This window comes from Triticum dicoccoides, chromosome 7B (genome assembly GCF_002162155.2).
Source record: "Triticum dicoccoides isolate Atlit2015 ecotype Zavitan chromosome 7B, WEW_v2.0, whole genome shotgun sequence".
Lineage (NCBI taxonomy): Eukaryota > Viridiplantae > Streptophyta > Magnoliopsida > Poales > Poaceae > Triticum > Triticum dicoccoides.
In genome coordinates this window covers 173,653,145-173,659,089 of record NC_041393.1, presented here as the reverse complement: position 1 = coordinate 173,659,089, position 5,945 = coordinate 173,653,145, and positions in this window count along the sequence as shown.

Sequence of the window (5,945 nt, the reverse complement as noted above, 5' to 3'; positions counted from 1 at the left end):
GGATAAAATGAAGAAGGAAAGGTGAAGATCACCGTGACTCTTGCATAAGGTAGAAGATAATAATAAAAGATAGGCCCTTCGCAGAGGGAAGCAGAGGTTGCCATGCGCTTTTATGGTTGGATGCATAAAATCTCAATGCGAAAGAACGTCACTTTATATTGCCCCTTGTGATATGAACCTTTATTATGCAGTCCATCGCTTTTATTACTTTCACATCACAAGATCGTATAAAGCTTATTTCTCCCACACCAATCAATCATACATATTTAGAGGAATTTTTATTGCTTTGCACCGATGACAACTTACTTGAAGGGTCTTACTCAATCCATAGGTAGATATGGTGGACTCTCATGGCAAAACTGGTTTAAGGGTATTTGGAAGCACAAGTAGTATCTCTACTTGGTGCTGAGAATTTGGCTAGCATGAGGGGGGAAGGCAAGCTCAACAAGTTAGAGGATCCATGACAACATACTTTATCTCAGATATAAGAAAGACATAACTCATTATGTTGTCTTCCTTGTCCAACATCAACTCTTTAGCATGTCATATTTTAATGAGTGCTCCCAATCATAAAAGATGTCAATGATAATATATCTATATGTGAAACATCTCTTTCCTTATTACTTCCTATTAATTGCAACGATGACCAAAGCTATGTCTGTCAACTCCCAACAACTTTTAATCATCATACTCTTTCTATGTGAAGTCATTACTCTCAATAAGATCAATATGAACTCTTTGTTTCTTTTTATTCTTTTTATTCTTTTTCTCTTTTCTTTTATTCACCCAAGATCATGGCAAAATATTCAAGCCCTTGACTCAACACTAATCTTTATTATATATAGCTCACAGACTCAATTACATAAAGAGAGATCATAAAGCAAAACTCAAAACTAGATCATGCCATAAACTTTATTCTACTAGATCAAGATACTACTAATAGGATCGAACTAAGAAAACGGTATAGATAGGAGTTGTGATTGCGATACGATACCGGGGCACCTCCCCCAAGCTTGGCAGTTGCCAAGGGGAGTGCCCATACCCATGTGATTATGTCTCCTTCTTTGTTGTTGGTGTAATATTCTTGGCGATGATTCCCCTCAGGATGCGGTTCTCCTCCTCGAGCTTATTGACTTGCTGCTTGAGGTCCATTATTTCCTTACGAAGCTTTCCTGTGACGGCTAAAGCTCCTTGCACCCAAGGGTGTTGCATAGCTGCGGGAGAACAAGTGACACTCCTCTTCATATTTTCATAAGAAAGAAATCTAACATTGGAAGGGATAACCGAGTTTGGAATAGCTGAGCTCTGTAGTCCCCCCATCGTGAATCCAGCTCGGAAGCGAGAGGTGACTTCTTGATCCTCCATGGCATCTACCCTCATCAAGTCAGCCTCCATCTCTTCCTCCGTTGCTGGCCCAAAGTGGCCAGCGTCGCTGTTTGCCCTTGGTTCCGATGCCGGATTAGATACCCGGCTCTCGCCGACTGACTCTTGAGAAGACATCTTGCTCTAATATGCAGCAGCAACAGCTCGAAACAAGAACATAGGATATTTGCGTGATACGAGAGTCAAAACCTTCGAGAGAATATATAATGAATTTTTACCGACCAAAATACGTATCGTGCAAGAAAACGGAGTCCGGAAGGCACACGACGTGCTCACGAGGTAGGGGGGGCGCCCGGAGGGGTACGGCACGCCCACCACCCTCGTGGGGCCCTCGTGTCCTTCCCAGACTGCTACTTATTTTTCTATTTTTCTAAATATTCCAAAACGGATAAATATTGCCTTAAAAATTGTTTTGGAGTCGGTTTACTTACCGTACCACATACCTAATCCTTTTCGGAGTCTGAAACGGTCTGGAAAGTGTCCCTTATGTATTCCTCCGGGGTTACGGTTTCAATAATATTGGTTTCAACATTTATGGGATTACCTGAGATATAGTGTTTGATTCTTTGACCGTTTACCACCTTTGGATTTGTGCCTTCGAAGTTGTTGACTATTATGGCACCGGAACGATAGACCTCCTCGATAACGTAGGGGCCTTCCCATTTAGAGAGAAGTTTTCCTGCAAAAAATCTTAAACGAGAGTTGTATAGCAATACATAATCACCTACATTAAACTCACGCTTTTGTATCCTTTTGTCATGCCACCTTTTAAATTTTTCTTTCAACAACTTGGCATTTTCATAAGCTTGGGTTCTCCATTCATCAAGTGAGCTAATATCAAATAACCTCTTCTCACCGGCAAGTTTAAAATCATAGTTGAGTTCTTTAATAGCCCAGTATGCCTTATGTTCAAGTTCGAGAGGTAAGTGACACGCTTTTCCATAAACCATTTTATACGGAGACATACCCATATGATTTTTATATGCAGTTCTATAGGCCCATAATGCATCATCAAGTTTCTTGGACCAATTCTTTCTAGACCTATTAACAGTATTTTGCAAAATTAATTTGAGATCTCTATTGCTCAACTCTACTTGACCACTAGACTGTGGGTGATAAGGAGACGCAATTCTATGATTAACATCATACTTAGGAAGCATTTTACGGAAAGCACCATGAATAAAGTGTGAACCACCATCAGTCATTAAATATATAGGGACTCCAAACCTCGGAAAAATAACTTCCTTACGCATTTTAATAGAGGTGTTATGATCAGCACTACTAGTTGGAATAGCTTCTACCCACTTAGTAACGTAGTCAACAGCAACTAGAATATGTGTGTATCCATTAGAGGCAGGAAAAGGTCCCATATAATCAAAGCCCCAAACATCAAATGGTTCAATAACAAGTGAATAATTCATAGGCATTTCTTGACCTCTACTAATATTACCAATTCTTTGACATTCATCACAAGACAAGACAAACTTACGGGCATCCTTGAAGAGAGTAGGCCAATAAAAACCAGATTGCAATACCTTATGTGCAGTTCTGTCTCCATCGTGGTGTCCTCCATAAGCTTCGGAGTGACACTTGCGTAGGACCTGTTCCTGTTCATGCTCAAGTACACAACGTCTAATAACACCATCTACTCCTTCTTTATAAAGATGTGGGTCATCCCAAAAGTAATGTCTCAAATCATAGAAAAACTTTTTCTTTTGTTGGTATGTGAAGCTAGGTGGTATAAACTTAGCAACAATATAATTAGCATAATCAGCATACCAAGGAGTACTACGAGAAGTACTTATAACATTTAATTGTTCATCAGGAATGCTATCATTAATAGGTAGTGGGTCATCAAGAACAATTTCTAGCCTAGACAAGTTGTCTGCAACGGGGTTCTCAGCTCCTTTCCTATCAACAATATGCAAATCAAATTCTTGTAGCAGGAGAACCCATCTAATAACTCTAGGTTTAGCATCTTTCTTTTCCATAAGATATTTAATAGCAGCATGATCAGTGTGAATAGTTACTTTAGAATCAACAATATAAGGTCTGAACTTATCACAAGCAAATACAACTGCTAAAAATTCTTTTTCAGTAGTAGCATAATTTCTTTGAGCATTGTCTAGAGTCTTACTAGCATAATGGATAACATTTAATTTCTTATCAACTCTTTGCCCTAGAACAACACCTACAGCATAATCACTAGCATCACACATAATTTCAAAGGTTGAATTCCAATCAGGTGGCTGAACAACAAGTGCAGAGACTAATGCTTTCTTAAGTATTTCAAATGCTTCTACACAATCATCATCAAAGACAAATGGTACATCTTTTTGCAATAAATTAGTTAGAGGCCGAGAAATTTTTGAGAAGTCCTTAATGAACCTCCTATAAAATCTGGCGTGACCAAGGAAACTTCTTATACCTTTGATGTCCTGGTGACATGGCATCTTTTCAATGGCATGGACCTTGGCTTTATCAACTTCAATAGCTCTTTCGGAAACTTTGTGCCCCAAGACAATACCTTCATTAACCATAAGGTGGCACTTTCCCCAATTCAAGACTAGATTAGTTTCTTCACATCTCTGCAAAACTCGATCAAGATTGCTCAAGCAATCATCAAAAGAGGAACCATAGACAGAAAAGTCGTCCATGAAAACCTCACAAATCTTTTCACAAAAGTCAGAGAATATAGCCATCATGCATCTTTGAAAGGTAGCAGGTGCATTACATAGACCAAAAGGCATACGTCTATAAGCAAAAGTACCAAAAGGGCATGTAAAAGTAGTCTTTGATTGATCTCTAGCCGACACAGGTATTTGAGAGAAACCAGAATAACCATCTAGAAAGTAGTAATGTGTATGTTTGCACAATCTTTCTAGCATTTAATCAATAAAAGGTAAGGGGTAATGATCTTTCTTAGTAGCTTTATTTAATTTGCAGAAATCAATTACCATCCTATAACCTGTGATAATTCTTTGCGGAATTAATTCATCTTTATCATTAGGAACAACTGTAATACCTCCCTTCTTAGGGACACAATGGACAGGACTTACCCACTGACTATCAGCAACGGGATAAATTATTCCTGCCTCCAAAAGCTTGAGTATTTCTTTTCTTACCACTTCTCTCATTTTAGGATTCAGACGTCGTTGAGGATCACGAACTGGTTTGGCATCTGCTTCCAAATTTATTTTATGTTGACATAAAGTGGGACTAATGCCCTTCAGATCATCAAGAGTATATCCAATAGCAGCACGATGCTTCTTCAGAGTTTTCAATAATCTTTCTTCTTCATGCTCTGAAAGGTTAGCACTAATAATAACAGGATATATCTTCTTTTCATCAAGATAAGCATATTTAAGATTATCAGGCAACAGTTTAAGCTCAAACACGGGATCACCCTTGGGTGGAGGAGGATCCCCTAAAATTTCAACAGGCAAATTGTGTTGCAGAATAGGTTCCTATTTAAACGATACTTCATCTATTTCCCTTCTTTCATTCATGAACATATCATTTTCATGGACTAGCAAATAGTGTTCTAAAGGATCACTAGGAGGTACGACAATAGAAGCAAGACCGATAATCTCATCCTTACTAGGTAATTCTTCCTCACGATGTTGTTTACTAAATTTAGAGAAATTAAACTCATGAACCATATCATCCAAGACAATTGTAACAACATTCTTTTCGCAATCTATCCTAGCATTAAAAGTGTTCAAGAAGGGTCTACCAAATATAATGGGACAAAACCTATCTTGCGGAGAAGTGAGAACAAGAAAATCAGCAGGATATTTAGTTTTCCCACACAAGACTTCAACATCTCTAACAATCCCAATTGGTGAAATAGTATCTCTATTGGCAAGTTTAATTGTGACATCAATTCCTTCTAACTCAGCAGGTGCAATTTCATTCTTAATTTCTTCGTATAAAGTATGTGGTATAACACTAGCACTCGCACCCATATCACATAAGCCATGATAACAATGATCTCCTATTTTAACAGAAATAACAGGCACGCCTACCACAGGTCTATGTTGATCTTTATCACAAGGCTTAGCAATTCTAGCAGTTTCACCATCAAACTGAATAACATGCCCATCAATATTATCAGACAAGAGATCTTTAACAATAGCAATGTTAGGTTCTACTTTAACTTGCTCAGGAGGTGTATAAGTTCTAATATTGCTTTTACAAACAACAGTTGAAGCTTTAGCATGATCCTTTACTCTAACAGGGAAAGGTGGTTTCTCAACATAAGAAGTAGGAACAATAGGATCATTATAAGTGACAGTCTTTTCTTCAACTTTAATAGGTGAAGCTACTTTTACTTCTATGGGAGGATGATATTTAAACCACTTCTCCATGGGGAGATCAACATAAGTAGCAAAAGATTCGCAAAAAGAAGCTACTATCTCAGAGTCAAGTCCATATTTAGTGCTAAATTTACGGAAAATATCGGTGTCCATAAAAGATTTAACACAATCAAACTTAGGTGTCATACCTGACTCCTTACCTTCGTCGAGGTCCCAATCTTCAGAGTTGCGTTTAATTCTATC